We start from the raw sequence: 21,723 nt of genomic DNA on the forward strand, positions 1-21,723 counted from the left end.
CTTTATTTGTATAGTCCTCAGCTTACAATGTATACAATCACTTGTATTTACAACAGCCTTCCATTAGCATGTTCACCAAATACCTCTTCATTCCTACAATCCATTGACCAGGGTATTATGGTGTCTTCAACTCTAGCTGACCATGCCTTTGGATACCTTGAACAGAATGAAATAGGGGAAAAAAAATACTATGCTTCACTACAACAAATAAGTACTTAGTAAATAATCTTGAAAGACTTTTCTTAGAATCAGCAGCAGATTTGAAAAATCAACCTAATCTTAATAATTTGGTTGTGTTAAACTTTCCAAGATTTGGGAAACATTCTTTCTTTCATGGTTACAGGGTGATCAGAATTCATTATAAAAATTATGGAAACAACTACCATGTTAGAGTAAAACTTCAGTTTAATATAATTCTTCACATTGTAATCATCTGGAGTAGACACATATATACAAAGAAACAAGCCACACTACACTCTACATCAGTGGTTCTTAACCTTTTCGAAGTCATGGAACACTTTTGATTATGAGAAAAATTTAGGGAACACCAAAAACATTAGGGTCATAAAACTAACAATAAAAATATGGATGGACTTGTCTTTTATAAAAATGGAACTTATTTAATGCGATACTTGAGCTTGTTGGCTTTCAGATTTCAGCAACATCAGGTCCATCTCTTTTTCTATATTAGTAAGTCTCACTCTTTTTAGTTTTTACATTGGTTAATATTGAGAAACTGAGCTCAAATATGATGTTGAAAACTGTAACAAAATTTTCAATGCCCTTGTGGAGAGAGAGCTGGGTAGTTGGCTTGGACAGAAATCCAAAATTTCTCAAGAGTTATTTCAGAGAATTTCATTTTTAGAGTACGATCCGCTGACAAGGTAACTAATTGTTCTTCTTCTTGTAATGAAAATTCACAACTGGTATTAACTGTGCCAAATGGATTTTGTATCCAGTCATAATTGTGTGTATTTAAGGAAGGAAAGTAACTTGAAATCTCTTCTTCCAATATTATTAAATGTTCTGTTATAACAGAAATAATTCCCTCAACATTTTTATTATGGAGCAAAGGAAACATATCTACTGTATTATTTTCTGATATGCGGTTTTTCCAAAGAGATACTTTTTTTTAAAAAAAGCTGACAATTTGTCACTGGATGTCAAAACATTTTCATTTTTCCCTTGGATACTTGTATTAATGCTATTTAAGTAATTAAAAATATCAGGCTAAATATACGATTTTAGCACACCAAATATCATTTTGAAGACATTTTACAAAAGCATCTGTACCTTCATTTTGAAAGAAGACCAATAATTCATTCTTAATTTCTAAAATTTGGAATTACCCCTGGATAACCATCTTATTTCAGTGTGCAAAAGCAAAGATTTATTCTTGGCTTTCATAGATATGCAAAGTTTTTTAAAAAGGCCTGCTTTTAAAGGTCTTGATTTGATGTAATTTACCATATTTACAACTTGGTGTAGTACAGGTTTTAATATTGCCGGTAATGTTTTTGAAACTAGGGATTCTCTGTGCAAAAAACAGTGCATAGATATAATATTTGGGTTTATTTTCTTTGCAAGGGTAACAAAGCCTTGAATAGATCCTACCATTGATGGAGCATCATCCATACAAATTCCTACACACAGCTCCCATGAAATCTTAAAATTTTCTAAATATGACATAATAGAGCCAAAAATATCTTGTCCTGTTGTACATTCTCTGCAGCATAGATATTGATACACTATTTCATTTTCATTAATGGAAACAAACAAATCCTAGTATATGAGCTTTACCACTAATGTCAGTGGACTCGTCAATTTGTAAAGCAAAATGTTGTTAGAAAAGTTTATTGGTAACTGTTTTCTCAATATCATCTGACATATCTTTAATTTTATATTGTATTGTATTGCCCGAATGAGGAATTTTCATAATTTCCTTTTTTGCTTCATTGCCAAACATAATGTTTACTTTTTTAAATAACGAAACCTGTGGTGCGTTCATAATTAGAAGAAACACACGTATAAACCACAGTGAAAATTATTTAATTGTAAATATTTCATCCTAAGTATCTTAGGACATCATCAGTACAGTATTTAAACAAAAATTAGGAATAACATACAGTTAGGGCGCATGATTACAATAGAATCTCATGAAAACGTGCATAATGTGCTAAAGTAGTACAAAGAAAGAAAAAAAAAAACGTTAATTATTTAACACAGTTTTGTATGATAATTTCCCATACTTTAGGAATAGTAAGAACGTCGTTGCGGTTTAGGTTTGGTCTGTGTAGTAGGGCTTCAGAACTTTCTTTGTATAAACGTTCATGTTTAAATATAGATCTATGTAAAAGTTTAGCATTTTTTTCCCAATGGATCCTATGGTTTGGATTTTCAATTCTGTGTTGAGAGAGGCCAGATTTCTGCGGTTTACGAAGACGAATGTGGTCTTGATGTTCTGAGATGCGTTTCTGAACAGACCTACCTGTCTGTCCAAAGTAAGATAATTTGCATGAGCATGGAATCTCATAAATACCAGGTAACATCAAGGGTGAGAATTTGTCCTTAGGAGAAGGTAATAAGTTGTAAATTTGGTTGATAGGTTTGTAAGTAGTGGCAAAATTGTATTTCTTCATAATTTTAGAAAGACGTTCTGAGATGCCTTTAACGTAAGGTATGGGAATCCTATGCACTTCTTCCTGTCTGGTTTGATGTATGCAGAAGTGACTGATGATTTTTTGAGTTGTTTTGGGATTATATCCATTTAGGATGGCTGTATTTTTGATAACTTCTAATTCCTGGTTTAAAGATTCTTCAGAGGAGCAGAATTTGTTGTGCTCTGGAAACTAGTGATTTAATAATGCCAGATTTCTGAGATGGATGATGAGCAGAAGAATTGTGAATGTATCGACCTGAGAATGTAGGCTTGCGAAAGACGGAAGTGGCGATGGAACCGTCTTCTTTTCTTTCCTTTTCTTTTCTTGTAAATTTGGTTGATAGGTTTGTAAGTAGTGGCAAAATTGTATTTCTTCATAATTTTAAAAAGACGTTCTAAGATGCCTTAATTGTGAATGTCTTCTTAATATCAAGAAGACATTCACAATTCTTCTGCTCATCATCCATCTCAGAAATCTGGCATTATTAAATCACTAGTTTCCAGAGCACACAAATTCTGCTCCTCTGAAGAATCTTTAAACCAGGAATTAGAAGTTATCAAAAATACAGCCATCCTAAATGGATATAATCCCAAAACAACTCAAAAAATCATCAGTCACTTCTGCATACATCAAACCAGACAGGAAGAAGTGCATAGGATTCCCATACCTTACGTTAAAGGCATCTCAGAACGTCTTTCTAAAATTATGAAGAAATACAATTTTGCCACTACTTACAAAACTATCAACCAAATTTACAACTTATTACCTTCTCCTAAGGACAAATTCTCACCCTTGATGTTTCCTGGTATTTATGAGATTCCATGCTCATGCAAATTATCTTACTTTGGACAGACAGGTAGGTCTGTTCAGAAACGCATCTCGGAACATCAAGACCACATTCGTCTTCGTAAACCGCAGAAATCTGGCCTCTCTCAACACAGAATTGAAAATCCAAACCATAGGATCCATTGGGAAAAAAATGCTAAACTTTTACATAGATCTATATTTAAACATAAACGTTTATACAAAGAAAGTTCTGAAGCCCTACTACACAGACCAAACCTAAACCGCAACGACGTTCTTACTATTCCTAAAGTATGGGAAATGATCATACAAAACTGTGTTAAATAATTAACTTTTTTTTTTTTTTTCTTTTTGTACTACTTTAGCACATTATGCACATTTTCATGAGATTCTATTGTAATCATGCGCCCTAACTGTATGTTATTCCTAATTTTTGTTTAAATACTGTACTGTTGATGTCCTAAGATACTTAGGATGAAATATTTACAATTAAATAATTTTCATGGTTTATACATGTGTTTCTTCTAATAATGTTTACTATTTCACAACATGCTGGTAAAATAAGAGACTCTGCTATAGTATGTGGTTTTAATTTCACAGCAATTAATTCAGCTACCTTATATGATACAAGTTGTGCCTTATCGGAAATTTTAATAGTCTTTTTAAAATATTTTACTTGTTTAACTTGCATGTCCATCGAACAATTTCTTGAAATAATCTTTAGTTTTTGAAGCAAGATTGGCATGCTTTGTAGTAAAGTGGTGTTTCAAGTTAGCAGGAACCATTGCACTATTGGATAGTTCCCCCCCCGCATACAAGACACCGGGGAATAGGACATTCTTCCTCACTGGTCAATGTAAAATCACAACTTAAATATTCAGTCGAATATTGTCTATTAATTTTTCTTATTTTACTATGTATAATGCTATCCTCTGTATGAGACGTATTTGCAGCAACATCATTACTACTATTTCCAGATGTACTTGCCCCATCATTAATATTTGCCTCAGAATCACATTTTCGTTTAATAATAAATTTATCCATCGTGTGCTACTATGATTTTAGACAACCCACAAATCAAATACACATTAAAAATGGACTGTGTGCTATTATGGTGTTAGACAACACACATACCAAACACACATCACTGAATGACTATAAAATAGATGTTCCTCCTTGCCCCTCCTGTAAACACATGACCTCTAAACAATATTTTATTGGTTTAGAAGTCAATGCATGTTAGCAATCTTCGGTTGTTAGTATCAGAGTAGCCAATTACTCTCAGAACCAGTGTTGCCAATTTAGCTCTTTAGTCGCTAGTTCTAGCTCTTTTTTATTCCCTAGCTCCAAAAATTTTAATCTAGCACCTAGCTCCACATCTAGCTCCTTCAGAACTAATTTCAGCTCTTTTTAGTTGTTTTTATAACTTACTGTTAAAGAAATTGTTTTAAAAGTTTTCCAGATGTTCGCATTTGATAAGGAATGGTATTGTATGTTTGGTGCGAACATCGCACACATTTGAAACACATAATGACGTCAGTCAGTCACGTGGGCCAACAGTCTGCCATTTTGTCTCCTTAAAGTTGATAGCACCGCTACAAGTTAGTCTTTGCACAGTGTTCTGGTTGGTAGTTACGATAGCAAGTGGGAAGTTTTCAAAGACTGATCGTAATTCGTTGCAGTAAAAAGTTGTATACCCTTCTTCAAAAATGAGCAAAGAGTAAAAGCTTACAAACAAAAATTTAGGAGGGGGTGGTTGCAAATGGGAATGTTTAGCAAATGGTTGTTTGAATACTTGCTAAATATTGTCAGCTTGTAAAGCATAGCAAAACTAAGAAACATCTTGCTGCAGTTCCATATAAGGCTGTTCCTATTACAAATATGCCTGTGAAAAAGTCTGATGAGACTGCAAACTTTGAAAGTAGGTTAGCATTATTTCTTTGTTGTCACTCATCATTCATCAGGTGCGATAATCTAGTAGATCTTTGCAAAAATATCATCCCAGACAGTCAAATTATGCCAAAGGTAAAAATGCACCGAAATAAGTGCTCTGCAATTGTAAAGAATATTCTAAGTGAGCATTTTGAAGAATATCTAATTGCTGACATTGGAGATGGAAATTTCAGCTTGTTAATAGAAGAATCGAATGATATCACAGTGAATAAGATTTTAGGAATGGCTATTATTTATTATAGCAAGAAACTTAACAAAATTATGCATACATTTCTCTGAGCATGGTGGTTCTAGAAAAGTGTGACGCTAGTAGTATTGTGGCTGCACTGAAAAAAGAGCTCGTGACCAAGAAACTGGACATTAAAAATCTCATTGCAATTGGTACAGACAATGCCAGTGTTATGGTTGGTGTCAATAATGGTGTTTATGAACAGCTGAAGGCATATATTCCCTCCTTAATTTTAATTAGATGTGTATGCCATTCATTACAACTGGCAATGTCTCACACTTGTGCAGAATCTTTCCCAAGAAAATTAGAATTTTTAGTTGCCGAAATATATAAGTGGTTTTCACATTCTTCTTCAAGACGAGCAGCATACAAAGAGTTGTATCAAACTATCAACAAAAATGATGCTCCTCTGAAACTTGTAAGCAACTGTAAGCTACGAGGTGGCTCTCCATTGAACCCACGGTAGACAGAATTCTCAGCCAGTGTTCAGAATTAAAAACTCACTTCGAAGTCGTGAGTGTGAATGACAAATGTTACAAAGCTCAAATTTTGTGGGAGATGTACAAAGATGAACGGAATCTGTTGTACATTTTATTTTTGCAACCTGTTCTAGTTCAAGTTCAGCAAGTTCACAAAATTTTTGAATCTAACAATGCGGATAACACGAGATTATTTGAAGACCTTTCTTGTCTGATTTGCTCTATTGCTAATATGTTAGTGCTACCATCATCCACAGTCGACCCTCTAGAGTCAGAGATTGATGACTATTTGGATCTCAATCCAAATCTTGGTTACAGATTTGAAAGAAAATTTTCAAAGTTGATGATACAAAAGAAAATAACACAAAATGATGAGCGAAATCTTAGAAGTAGAGCAAGACAGTTTCTTCTTGTTCTCTTTAAACAGCTTAAGCAAAGGTTGCCTGAAAACTTGAATATTTTAAGAATGTGATCTTCTTTTTCTGTTGACGATATTCTAAAACATATAAAAGAACCTGTTACTCCCATCTTAGAAATAATGCTGAAAACAGAAAAAGATGTTCCTGCTGCTGAATACCAGTACAATACTATCCACTTAAATAAATGGACAAATATAGAAAACACTGAGCTTTTCTGGACTGAAATATGAGAATATAAAGATGCATCTGGAATGAATCCATTTAAAGAAATTGCTCAGTGTGCAATAAATTTATTAATACTGCCAAATTCTAATGCGGAAATTGAACGAATTTTTAGTTCCATGAATGTAGTTAAAACTAAATTAAGAAACAAGATGGAATTGCCAATGCTGACAGCTATTTTGTCAGTCAAATATGGCTTCAGGAGTAAAAGTGCTGTACAGACTATCATTTACCAGCATCTATACTGAGTAATATTGGAACGATGGCCACATATAATAAAGCTGAAATTCTAAGTGAAAACGTGGGTGAATTAAGCGCAGAAGACCGCATGGAAGATGTATTTAGCTACTTATACGCAAGTATCACTTCGACTTGAATAAAGTAAGTAAGTTAAAAGTATCAGCTACTGCTTTTAAAATTTTAGCTTCAAATTTTTATTTTTAACTCCATTTTCACTCTTTTTTTTTTTAAGGTTTAGCTGTTTTCAGTAAATTTTCATTTGGCAACACTGCTCAGAACTGTGTCATGTGACATCTTTCACTGGTGGAACGCTTGTAACTAGTTCGTGGAACACCGGTTAAGAACCACTACTCTACATGGTATGCTAAAGTTACATTGATTTATTCAACTATTAAAAACTACTGGCCTGAAAAAAAAAAAAAATAAATAAAACTTACTAAATCAATGCTAATTCTTGTAGATAAGCTTATAGTTGGTTACACATGACTTTAAATTTTTCAGGAACTGACAACGTATACTAAAATATTAATTTAAAAAATCCTTTCTTTTAGTATTGTGTGGTGATCAGCATTCATTTTAGAAATTATGGACTTTACAACCACATCAGAAATAACTCTTTTAATATCCCTTATAATATATTCCCATTAGGTGCATGAGACTGCCCCAAATTTGGGAAGCTTGCATCCTTAGACATCAGCTCCAACAGCCAAGACAACCCAATTTAGCCCACTAATGGCTATCAGATTTTTGTATGATGTAAAGAACAGGTACTTTTCCAACCAGTTTGGTGTAGGGTATTAAGAGTGTGATCTGACCAGTAACTTACCTTATATTGGTGAAACTGGATGTACAATCCCTATCTGGAGGGGAAAAAAAAAACATTAAATTTAACAACTTGCATTAATTTATTTTTTGTAACCAAATAGTTAATAATAATAACAGGACTCTAATGTTGATGTAGTAAGGTTTTTTCCACCAGAGGTGAGGCCAATAGTTTTAACAGTTAACTAAATCAATGTAACCTTAGCATACCATGTAGATTATAGTGAACTTGTTTCTTTGTATTGATGTGTATACTCCAGATGAGGACCTTAATGTGAAGCTCGAAATGTCAAGTGATTATTTTGGTTTATGTTAAACCAGTGGTGGCCCATGAAGTTTTAAGTGGGATGCTGCCTATACAAAATAATTTTTAAAAAATTCTTTTTTTCCTAATTAGTAACCATTTATTAATAAATAAATCTTCAGATTTATTTATTAATAAATGGGTTACTAATTAGGATTATTTTGTATAGGCAGCACCCCCACTGTATTAAATTGAAGTTTTACTCTAACATGGTAGTTGTTTCATCAGAGATGCAATTTTAAGATTGTATTCCTGATGATGTCTCTATGACAGTGACAAAATATAGCATTCATTAAACTTGTGTATTATTTTTTCTCAATGCTGTATTCATTCCATTAAATCTAATAATGGGTGTTTGGAAGAAGCTGCTGAAAATATATGTTAATACATTCACAGGATTCAACAAAACATTACAAGAGGTTGGTGACAAGTATTGCTGCTAGCTAAAGAGGTTGATAACGAAGATATAGAGCATTTGTTAGAAGCCATGGAAAAAGCACTCTCCAAGACTTATAAAGCTTAAAGTACAGAAAGCTGCAGGTGAAGAATAAGAAGAGGAAGCAAGGCCCCATTCCCCCCAAAAAAGTCCATAGCAGTGGCTTGAAATCATGGGGGGGGGGGGTGCTGCAACTTTTGAAATATACATACACACTGCAAGTACAGTGTATACGTGTTTGGATAAAATATCAAAATTATGGTAAAAATTTAAAAAAAAATTAAACTTGAAAAAATATAGTTTTTTATTGATAAAATTATACAGTTTAGTATAATTCAAAATTACTTAAAAATAAAATCCATTATCATAACCCCAATAATGTTCTAAAATATAAACTGCAAATATTTAAAGAGATGGAGTAAACATGATAAGCACTATGAACACTCTACTACTGGCGCAAACTGCATATAAACAACAGTGGAACTGCATGATGGACAATGCCGCATACGCTAATAGCTCGCATCTTACTATGACGTGAATATGCTTGCGCGCGTAGCAATATGACACTTTGGTAAACACAGCGCTGCTAGAGTCCTTTGCCATCCTAAGTGCTACGAGATAGATTTTTATTATTTTTTATACAAAATAAGAGAATTGTATAGGATTGTTGAATGATAAAATTAAATATTACAAGTAAATATAAATAAATTAATAAATATATTTATATATCGAGAGAAATTGGGGGTGCTGCAGTTCCGCAGTGCCTATGCATGAGCCACCCCTGGTCTATAGTGAAAAAACTGGTAATGACATTAGCTTCTGTTAATAAAGCATTTCAGTTGTTTGATTTCAGTTGTTTCAGTTGAGGAAATCAATCTCAGTGCAGAGAGATTTAGCAAAGTAGAATGATGCAAGCTGTAGTTGCTTGCTACAGAGAAATTGATGCAGAAAAGAAAAGAGAAACCTGTGCAGGCTAATGTTGAACATATATAGATTTTCAAAGAAGCCCACTCCTACTGTTATCCCCCCCCCTTGAAGATAAGCTAGACCTTCCACCAGTTATGCATCTAGTGGATCATCTTCTGAATGCTTGCTCCATGTATTTCTATATGTTTTTTTTTTTTTTTACTGGTCGGTGCACTGAAGAAATGTACGTTTCATTATTTATTACTGTAGAGTACCATATACAGAAATTTTATAATTATTATTATTATACGAGCACCTCCATGGAGTCCAAAGACTCATTGCAGGAAACCCAATCTATCATACCTCTCTTTGAACCCATTTACAGAAAAGTACTCTCAACTGAATCTAGCAACCCATTCACCACTCTCCAAGCAAAAAATCTAGTCCCCCCCCCCCCTACTGACCACACTTTTATTCAACTTCCAGGGATGACTCCTTGTTCTGGTCCCTCTATCCAAGTGCTGAAACATTTCCCCTGTATTTATCCTATAAAATTCTTTAAGCAACTTAAATATTTCTATCATATCCCCTCTTTTTCTCCTATCAGCCAACTTCTGCAATCCACACACCTTCAATCTATCCTCATAGGGGACATACCACAGGCCACCATCGTGGTCACTTGCCTCTGAATACTCTTCACTGCTTCCCCATCCCCTAGAAACCCAGGGGACCAGACTTGAGCACAGTAATCCAGATGTGGGTATATCAAGGCCTTATAAAGAGGAATTACAATTTCCTTATCTCTACTTGTTAATGTGTTCTTCACTAGCCAAGTAATCTTATGGGCAAACTTAGCAATATGTCCTCTAAACTTTAACTCTCTGTTAAAGAGACCCCTACCATCACCCCTAAATCTCTAGCTTCATCTATTTCCTGGAATACAGTGCCATAAATGTGATATACAGCTTGTAATCTGTTTTATCCTAAAATGCATAACTTTATATTTCTCGACATTAAACTAATACCCATTAACTTTTGCCCATACATCGCCATGATTAACTATTACTCTACCTAATTTCACATCATCAGCAAACAACTGAATATTTCCTACATTTGTACATTTATGTACAAATTAAACATTAATGGTCCCAGCACTGAACCTTGTGGCACACCACTAGTCACCAGTTTTTGCCTCAATTCTTCCCTCTCCATATACCACTTTTTGATATCTGTCCAGCAGCTACCTTCTTATTACTATTACTATTATTACGGGCAACTCCAAGGAGTCATTAGACTCATCGAGGGAGGCCCCAAATCATATTCATCACAACTATTTGACATTCATACAGTATCTATCATACCTTGCCTTAAACTCATTCACTGTCACAGCATCCACCACAGACTCAGGGAGCGCATTCCACTCATTCACTACTCTAAAAGTAAAGAACCCAGCTCTAACACCTTTACTAACCACACTTGCCCAGTTTCCATGGATGTCCCCTAGTCCTCCCACAACCAGCCCTGTTCTCAAAAATATCTTCTGAATTAATTTTATAGAAACCCTTCAGTAATTTGAATGTCTCAATCATATCTCCCCTTCTCCGCCTATCAACCAATTTTTGCAACCCACAAATCCTCAACCTGTTCTCATACGGTTCATTCCACAGACCTGTTATCATCTTGGTCACTCGCCTCTGGATCCTCTCCACCTCCTCCCCATCAAGAAGAAACCTAGGTGACCAAATCTGAGCACAGTAGTCTAGATGGGGTCTTATCAAGGCTCGATACAGAGGAACAATAACCTGCTTGTCTCTGCTTATCAATGTATTCTTCAGCAACCAAGTGATTTGATGAGCTGTTTTGGTCACTTTTGCAATGTGTCCCCTAAATTTCAATTCCTTATCTACCAACACTCCTAAATCTCGTGCCTCATCAATTTCCTGGAGCACGGTTCTACCAGTGCAGTAAACTGCCGCCAATCTTTTCACCCCAAAATGCATAACCTTACATTTTGCCACATTAAACTGACATCCATTCTCCTTAGCCCAGACCTCCAATCTATCCAAATCATCCTGCAAAATTTTGACATCATCTGCATTCACTATTGCCCTACCCAACTTCGCATCATCCGCAAACAAATGAACTGTTCCTCTCAGATCATTTCCTATATCATTTATGAACAAATTAAACAGCAGTGGTCCAAGAACAGATCCTTGTGGCACACCACTAGTCACAGGCCATCTTGTGGACTCTACTCCCGAGTAAACCACTCTCTGATATCTCTCCATCAACCACCCTCCTATCCATCTCACCAACCCTATGTCCATTCCCATATGCTGCAATTTACTGATTAGAATTCCATGTGGAATCCTGTCAAAGGCCTTGGCAAGGTCCAGTAGAATCACCGTAAACCCATTACCCTTATCCAGTTCAGCCGTCACTGTGTTATAATACGTGAGCAAGTTACTGAGGCATGACCTACCCTTCACAAAACCATGCTGTCCCCGATACAGTATCCCATTTTCTTCTATCCAATCTTGTATTTTCCTCTTGACTATTTTCTCTAAGACCTTGACAATGATTCCTGATATGCTAATCGGTCGTTAATTTACAACAGCAGTCTTGGAACCACCTTTATGCAGTGGAATTATTTTCCCCTCTTTCCACCCGCTCGGGACTAACCCAGACCCGAGACTCAAATTAAACAAAATGGTCAAGGGTACTGACAATTCTTTAGCTGCTTCTCGTACAACACGAGCTGGTATACCATCCAATCCCACAGATGTATTGACATTAAGGTTATGCAATAGACTACTCACCTCCACTTCATTAACCACAATTCCCGTATAATCTACAGGTTTATTCGTTTCTGCAATGTCACCACCTGGATGATATACTTTTGCAAAGTGCTCACTCAGTAACTCAACTATCTCAACTGATTCAGTTACCTTCCTACCATCGGCATTCTTTAAAATCAATCTGCCATGTACATTTTTCCTTTTACTTGCTACATATCTAAAAAACTGTTTAGGATTCTCTTTAGCCTGCATGGCCAATGTTCTTTCGTAATCCTTTTTTGCTTTTCTTACCACACTCGTCACCCTTCTGGCCTGCGCTTTATACCGTTCATGTGCCTGCCGGTCACCCTTCTCCTTAAATTCCCTCCATAGTTGTTTCTTTTTTTGCAACTCAAGCTTAATGGTGTTATTCGTCCATTTAACCCCTACTTGATTTATTATTCGGACTCTAGGTATACAGTCAGCCATTTCTTCATGCAAGCACTTCTTAACTACCTCCCATGCACTATCAACTTCTAGTCCTTGCAGTTGTACATGCCATGGCACTGAACCAATCAAACTCCTAAGCTTGTCATACTTTCCAGCCCGATAATTCCACATGTACCCTGTCTTAATTGAAAATTCTGCACCTTTAGCCACTTCCCAAGTTAAGACCCTATGATCACTCTCACCGATTGGTGGCAATGTGGTCATATTTGTTACAGCCAAATCCTCAGATGTAATTACTAGGTCAAGCACTCTCTGACCCCTAGTATTTTCCATTACATGCTGTCGCAGATAGTTATCCCTTAATAACCGCATAAAATCCAGTTCCTTCCTCCCGTGTGTCCTCTCCTCACTCCAATCAATGCGACCATAGTTGAAATCACCCATAATAATCACCCTCCTTCCACCCATTTCTTCTATTTGCTTGTGCATACTGTCACCACCATCTTTTCCATCACCTGGTCTATAGCAGCACCCAATTGTATATTTAGTTCTGCTAGCCACAATCTCACACCGAATGGCCTCAAATGTGCTCTTTTCTCTATCCTGCAATTCAACTTCTATTCTTCTTGGCCGGAGCTCATCAGCTATCATCAACAATACTCCTCCCCCCATTTTATTCTCTCTGTCATTCCTGAACACACTATACCCATCACATTCAATCCCACTAGTTATATCATCTACAGTCAGCCATGTTTCACTGATACCTATAACCTGTGGTCTGGAAGTGCCAACCATGGCCCAAAACTCTTCCTTCTTGTTCCTAATACTCCTAGTATTAGTGTACATGAATTTAAGACCCCCATTAGCCCCAACCCTACCTTGATGCCTTATATTAACTATCCCACTCAGATTTGTTGTCCTTATTTGCTCTGGCATATTATATTCATTCTTACATTCAACTGCCTCCATAAGGACTGTATCTCTACTCCCCCCCCCCCCCTAACAAATCTAGTTTCCCTGAATTTGCACATCCACTACATTCAGCAACACTTTCTCAAGTCTTCTTACACCGTAACCATTCAAATGCAAGCCATCCATCTTATATAGATTCTTTCGCCCATCAAACTCACTCCACACATCCACAAATTCCACACCACTCGTCATACATAACCCACACATAAAGTCATTTGCAATTATAGCCCTCCTTTTAAACATTTCACTGTCATACCGTGGCAAAAGACTAATCATTCTAACTCTCTCACTCTTTTCTTTTGCTACCTCAAACAATTCATTCAGGTCTTCTATCATTTCCATTTTATCTCCTTTCAAATCATTCGTACCTGCTACAACAATCATTTCTTTTACCCTTTCCTTTTGCTCTCTAATAGACGCAGTTACATCCTTTATGGTCGCACCAGGTTGGTACGATTTTGTCAAATCCTCTACTAACACACCTCGTACTAACGAGTCTCCATACAGCACTCTATCCTTCATTTTGTTCATGTTCACATTCATACGTCTATTTTTCCTGTCATACCTTTTATTATTGGTTGGTTCATTCAGTCTACTTTTGTTCATGCACTCTAGCTGCTGTTTTGCTCTTTCTATCGCACTATTCAACAACGCGATCTCACTCAATGCATCTATCTCATCTTTTTTGTTCTCTGAGAAACCATTTATACTATCATTCACACTTTCTACATTCACACTCTCACAATTTTCATGTACAACCTTGCTGTTTCTTGTCATATCCCTATTTCCTTCATTCTGAAGGTTGACAAAAATATCACACTCACGATCCGAAATACACTTCAATTCCGCATTCTCCCTACATTTTCTACACACATTCAATCCTTTATTATCATCTAACCACACTCCGACCGCACTCCACAAAGCGTACATTTCACAGCTAGTACACTGACTCATTTCTTTTTTGCTACCGTTCTTTGATAACGATGGCGAACCTTCATTACTGGCCGCCATTTTCCTTCGCACAGGTGCCATACTTATCTGTAACGTGTTTTGTCAAATTATACGTTATAACACACCAAAAATAGACGCACTAAAATACGCAAGGCAAACAAAACAAAACTACACAATATTAAGTAATTTGTATCGATAACTGAAAATGATACTTATCTTATCTGGAGCTTGCACGAACACTACACATTACAAATTCATCTAGTGGCGACTTCCCGACATAGATTATGTTATAAAACACTTTAGTACACTAACCACGCTAATAAAGCTCCAATAATATACCAAAATTAAACACTTAAGTCCATTAAATTGAATCCAAAACACCAATAAATCAACAAAAAACACAGATCTCTCAGGAGCTCTCCGATAGCACGTCCGTTCACCAGCTAGCCTCGACACCACATGCACTCGACACCTTATCCATTTAACTAGTGTCATATCCATTCCCATTTGCTCTAATTTGTGTAACAGTATTCCATGTGGTATTTATTCTGTCAAATGCCTTTGCAAAATTATTATGTAGCCATTTTCTTTATCCAATTCAGCTGTTACTCTATTATAAAAGTACAGTAAATTACTAAGGCATGACTGACCTTTCACAAAGACATGTTGAACCTTATACACTATCATATTTTTATCTACCCATTGTTGAATTCTCTTTTTTACCAAATTTTCTAGTACTTTTACCACCACGCCTGAGATACTTATTGGCCTATAATTTGCTACTGTAGTCTTAGAACCTCCCTTATGCAAAGTAATAATTTTACCCTCTTTCCATTCCCTTGGAACTCTACCAGAGCTGAGACTTAAATTAAACAGTTTAGTCAAATGCATTGCCAGTTCCCTTGCACATTCTTCTAAAACCCTAGCTGATATCCTAAATCACACAGCTGTATTTACACTGAGATTCTGCGATATTCTAAGAACTTCCAATTCATCCACCTCTGTGTCAACATTGGTGTTTGACACATGTTAAAGCAGTAACCTCACTAGGAAGATATATGCTTGCGAAGTGGTTACTCAGTAACTCGACTATTTTATCCACTTCTGTCTCCTCATGACCATCATCACTCATTAAGGTTAATCTTCCATAGTCATTCTTCCTCTTACTTGCCACTTAACGAAAGAACTCTTTGGGATTTCCTTTGGCCTGCTTGGCTAAATTCTTCTCATAATCTGATTTTGTCTTCCTTGCATGCTGGTCACCTTTCTTGCCTGAGCCTTGTACTGTTCATGAGTTTGCTGGTCACCTTTCTCTTTATATACCCTCCACAGCATTTTCTTCTTTTGCAGCTCATGCTTAATGATATTACTCATCCATCTAACTCCTACCCTTCAGGGATGTATAGGATATGATAGTACTACATGAAAAACTTATATCATTACTAACTTCCTATCTACAATTTTCCTCCAAATCAGTCTGTTACCTGTCAAGACTCCAACATTATCAGATCTTATATTTCTTTCTTCTGAGGCACTTTTTACTCTATCAATGCACCTATATCTTGGTCTTCCTCTGGATCTTTTTCCTGCTAACCTGGCAGAGAACGCTTGTTTTGCTAACCTTTCCTCTCCCATTCTGTTCATGTGACCATGCTACCTGCTCTGCTCTGCTAACACATTCTTGGATGCTAACAATGTCAAGTTCCTTCCTAATATCCTCATTTTTAATATGATATTGCCATTGATGCCATCTGTTCATACTCCTGATCTTTCTCAGGACTCTCATATCTGTGTTTCTAGTCTTTGGTCAAGTGTTTTATTTCTAACCCAGCACTCAGATCCATAAGTTAAAATTGATTTGTACACTGTCTTGTATACAGCTAATTTAGTGTTTTGACTAATTTAACTCTCCTTACTGTAGGTATACAATTTAATACTGCTTCCTCTAGATGACCCTTAACTATATCCTATGCACTATTAACATCCTGACCTTGCAGTGTTTTATGCCATGGTACAGATTTAAGCTTTTTCCTAAGCATGTCATAATCACCTGCCTTGTAGTTCCACAAATACCCCTTCTTGATAAAATATTCCTCATGTTTTTTTAAATCTCCCCAGTCAAGACCGCATTGTCGCTTTCACCAATCAGAGGCAATTTTGTCACCTTGGTTATGGATAACTCTTTTGATTCTATGATCACATACAAAACTCTCCCACCCCTAGTTCCCTCCATCACATGCTGCCTTAAGTAATTATCTCTCAGCATGTGTATAAATTCTATTTCCTTTCTGCCACGTGATCTTTCTTCCTTCCAGTCTATATCTCCATAGTTGAAGTCCCCCATAATAATCACTCAACCTGTACTCATTGTACAAATTTGGCGATGCTTGTCTTCCAGATCATCTGTGGAACTCCCTGGCCTATAGCAACAACCAACTGTATATTTTGTCTTATTGGTCTTAATCTCACACCAGATTGCTTCAAATGAACAGCCACCCTCCCGCCTATCTCTTATGCTTTTTGTTTGCAATTCATCTGCTATCATCAGCAGTTCTCCCCCCACCCCATCCTCTCTTCTCTGAAAATACTAAACCTTCCACATTCATTCCCTGTAACTTCATCTGCTGTTAGCCAAGTCTCACTAATTTCTATAACTTTTAGCAAGGTTGCACTAACCAGTGCCGAAAACTCCTTCCTCTTGTCCTGATACTTCTGGCATTAGTGTATATAGAAACAGCAATATCCCTTCATTCTCCCACCACCTTTACTTTCTGAATTGACTACCCTATTGAATTTTTGTTTCAGAGACTAGATTCCTCACTTGGTCATTCTCACACTTACTCACTTCATGGGTGCCTTCACACAAACTCGCTTGCTTCCACCCTAATTGCTTAAGTTTCCCGTAATTTGTATGTCGGCATGCTCCACAGCCACACATTTGAAATTATTAACATCATTTTCTATGTTATCATCAGTATTTGCTGCATTGTCGTCACCTAACAGACACTTTTAAAACACTTGATACATACTCTCTCTCTCCAATTTCAATTTCCTTCCACATATTCTTTAATTCTCTCGACGCATACATTTCTCATATACTGCACTGAATAATATCCTGCAAATTGAATTGCCTGACAACGTGATCTTGCTGCCATTGTTCTCGCATTGGTGCCATGCAGACAATATCACAATAAAAATGTTATAAATATACTAACACTCTAAATATACAAAAATCTACAGTAACTGTAAATAATATATTGTTATGGTTCATATCTCGATTTCTGACTTTTGACCTTTTTTGACTAATGATGAAATTGTTAGAACAAAATCCCATTATGAGAACTGACTCTTTAAAAACTGTATTTTACATAATGTTCATTGTTTCAGTCAGTATTGGCTAGCTAGTCTGTTGGTAGAATTATGGTCTTTTATACTTAAAGGTAACATTAATTAAAGTTAAATCATAGTTCTATACAGGGGTTGAATGATTAAATGACAACTATTCAAAATCTGTATTGATACCATCTTTAATGATAATTATGTGATTGATTTTTCTGTAATTAAGCATTGCTGAAATGGCTTACAAAATATTTACTTCTGTGCAATCTCTGGTATAAATTAGGATGGTTATAAAGTCTTTGGTGTTTTATGGAGTCAAGCAAATATGATAGTGTAACAAACTCTACTAATAGATTTCATAGTCCCACTAAAATAAAGAAAGCAAAGTAGAGGTTGTCTTTTTCCACATCGCTTACACATGAATGCACTACTTGAATATACAAATTGTACCATCTCAGGTTAACCGTAAGTGATATGCAGGGCACTACCCACCACACTCACTGAATGTGACCATAGGGTGTGCTACGAAGGATAATATGTAAAGCTGACATTCATCAGTATTTTACCTTGGTTCTACTATGCATTAAAGATACCAAGAAATTATATGCTTCGTTTTAATCCTTTACCCAAGGAAGCAAAACAATGTTTTGCACATGAAATATATTCATGTCTGAGCTACTTGTATAGAGGCTAATGGCTTCACATCACTTGCCTTAGTATGTATCCCATAATGCAAAGCATATACACACACCCTTTCAGATGTATAAAATGTACGTATGGGATACGTACTAAGGCAAGTGATATGAAGTCATTAGCCTCTATATACAAGTAGCTCAGATGTGAATATATTTCACATGCAAAACATTATTTTGCTTCCTTGGGTAAAAGATTAAAACCAAGTACATAATTTCTTGATATCTTTAATGTATAATAGAACCAAGGTAAAAAAAACTTTCAAACTTTCAAAATCTCTGGATGAGAGAGATCTCATCCAGAGATTTTTATTAATAAGGTCTAGCAATCTTTGGCTACTTGTATATAAGATATATATGATTTCTTCATTACTTCAACCTTGGTATCTCTCTCTTGGGTAGTGGCCCTTCCCATTATGCATAGAATTTTAGACATCTGAAAGTATGTATCCCATAATGCAAAGCACACATCCTTTCAGATGTGTAAAATGCTGAAAGTATGTATCCCATAATGCAAAACACACATCCTTTCAGATGTGTAAAATGCTATGCATAATAGGAACGGCCACTACCCAGGAGAGATACCAAGGTTGAAGTAATGCAGAAATCATATATATCTTATATACAAGTAGCCAAATGTTGCTTGATCTTATTAATAAAAATTTCTGGACAAGAGAAAGATGGTGAAAGTTTTTTGAAAGGCAAGTGATATGAAGTCATTAGCCTCTATATACAAGTAGTTCGGATAATACAAATATATTTCACATGTAAAACATTATTTTGCTTTGTTTTTTATTTTATCTATAAAATGTTTTGAGTTTTTAATATAAGTATCCGAGACGTGAATGTGTTGTTGTAAAATCTTTGCAAGATACTTGGATAGTTGGTAAGTGGGAGAATAGATTCCATCAACTATTGGACGTAATGGTATACCTTCTTTGTGAATTTTACAGTCGTCCGTAAAACTGAAAACCTAAACAAGAATCAAGGTCTGATTTTACCAGAAATTTGGAAAACTTTTATCAGATTATTTTGCTTTCTTGGGTAAAGGATTAAAACCAAGTATATAATTTCTTGGTATCTTTAAAGTGACATTCGTCAGCCGAGACATTGAATGCAGAATTCTTGGTGTTGACTGGAACACAAATCTGCACAAAAACATTCACAACCAAGGCTCACAACATGGGTTTCCATGGTAGGACTGCAGTATGTAAGTCCCACATTGGTTTGGGTAAAATAATGCAACATCATTTTCGGTGGTGCAAAAGAGAGCATACAGTGGGACAGCAATTTTGGAAAGCTATGTTATGGAGCTTTGAATCATGCTACATGTTCTTCCAAGCAGATGGATGGGTTGGAGTGTGGGGGATGCCCAGTAAACATCTCTTACAAGAGTGCATAACCCCAACTATGAAATTTGGAGGTGGCAGTATGATGGTGTTTTGAACTACTTTTCTCATGGCGCTTTGTCATAAGCCTTTTCCAGATCTATAAAATACAGAGAAAAGCTTTTCCAAACACTACAATTATATTGGGTGAATGGAACATTATAACAGAGCAATACATAGTCTATATTTAAGTTGTCAGTCATCAGAATTGAAGGAAATACAGGAAGATTGTTTGATGTAAAATCAGAGGTAAGACAAGGATGCACATTATCTCCACTCTTATTCATCATCTCTATGGATCACATTATGAAAGATGGCATTAAGTCTGATATTAGAATTAGAGATGTCATGCTTAGCTCTTTGCTTTATGCAGATGTTGTTGTACTCCTGAACATTGCACCTGCATGTTTAAGTATGTTGGCATGTGAACATTCGAATGCTAGCATGTATTGAGTGGTAGATAGGTTCTGAGACTTTGTTTCATGACCACTGAAGCCTCTAGACCAGTGGTTCTTAACCTGGGGTGTGTGCACTCCTGGGGGTGCGAAAAAGCATTTCCAGGGTGCGAGAGAAGTTTCTAAATTTTGACCCAGATTCGATGGACGACAGCTATTTAATAAAAGACGATCTTATTGAAATACGAGCCAATGCACGTATTCAAATGGAATTTGAAAAACTGGACTTAGAACAATTCTGGTGTACTTTTGCCAGCTGTGAACCTTATCCACAGCTGGCAAAAGCAGCATTGCAGACACTTTTACCATTCCATTTGCCACCACCTACCTGTGTGAAATGGGATTTTCATCACTTTTGCACATAAAAACAAAAGCCAGAAATCGCTTAAATGCAAGTGATGACTTATGTCTGGCTCTTTCAAAAAAGGAGCCTCACTTCAAAAGTATTATTATGAATAAACAACAACAACATAGCCATTAAAAATTGAGATATTGTTTTGTATGTATATGTAAATGTATGTGTTTATTTTTCAATAAATAAATTATCTTGCAATAGATGTAATTTCCTAAATAAAGAAATAGAAACACATTTTTCAAGGGGGTGTGAGAACTTATTTTTAGATTCAAGGGGTGCCAATCACTAAAAAGGTTAAGACCCACTGCTCTAAACCTTAATCCCCCCAGACTTCTTTTTCTAGGGGAAAGGGGGGGACTCTTAAAAGCATTCTGTGTAAGACTGTGGTTGGGTGAAGAAGCTCAACCTCTACCTCATATTCAAGGTACTACACATCAGCATTTATCAAAGCTCCAGGATTAATAATTGTATTCGTCAATCAATGATGCATTATTGAGCCTTGCTTTTATAATATAAAACTCTCACACACTCGAGGCTGTGAAATGTATGGCAATCAATGCCATGTTTGAGCAAGTGAAACCTGTGAATATATTTTTTGAACAGCTGGAGTTTGTATTCCTTAAAGAAAACAGTGTAGGAAAGACTGTTTCAAAGCACAAAGGTAGACAGAATGATGATGATGAGAATGTTGCTTAAGCATGTTTGGAGCTGTACAGTGAATAGATGGTGACTAGCACTTTCTTATTGCTTATGGACTTGAGGGAAAGTGAGAGAATGGCAGAACAGCATCCATGAAAGTGTCTCTAAAAAAGTCATAAAGTAGAACCAGAACATTGATGAGGGAGTGACTGGATGGAAGACATAACTGTA

The 21,723-nt window shown here is 36.0% G+C and overlaps 1 protein-coding gene across 7 annotated transcripts in view; it reads left to right on the plus strand.

The window, feature by feature from the left end:
* Positions 1–21,723, plus strand: part of LOC150093675 (transcription factor CP2-like) — a 357,564-nt gene that overhangs the window by 179,212 nt on the left and 156,629 nt on the right. The window lies entirely within an intron of this gene.

Source organism: Typopeltis vanoorti, chromosome 23 (assembly GCF_054136105.1).
Source record: "Typopeltis vanoorti isolate ZY-2024b chromosome 23, IOZ_Tvanoo_1.0, whole genome shotgun sequence".
NCBI lineage: Eukaryota > Metazoa > Arthropoda > Arachnida > Uropygi > Thelyphonidae > Typopeltis > Typopeltis vanoorti.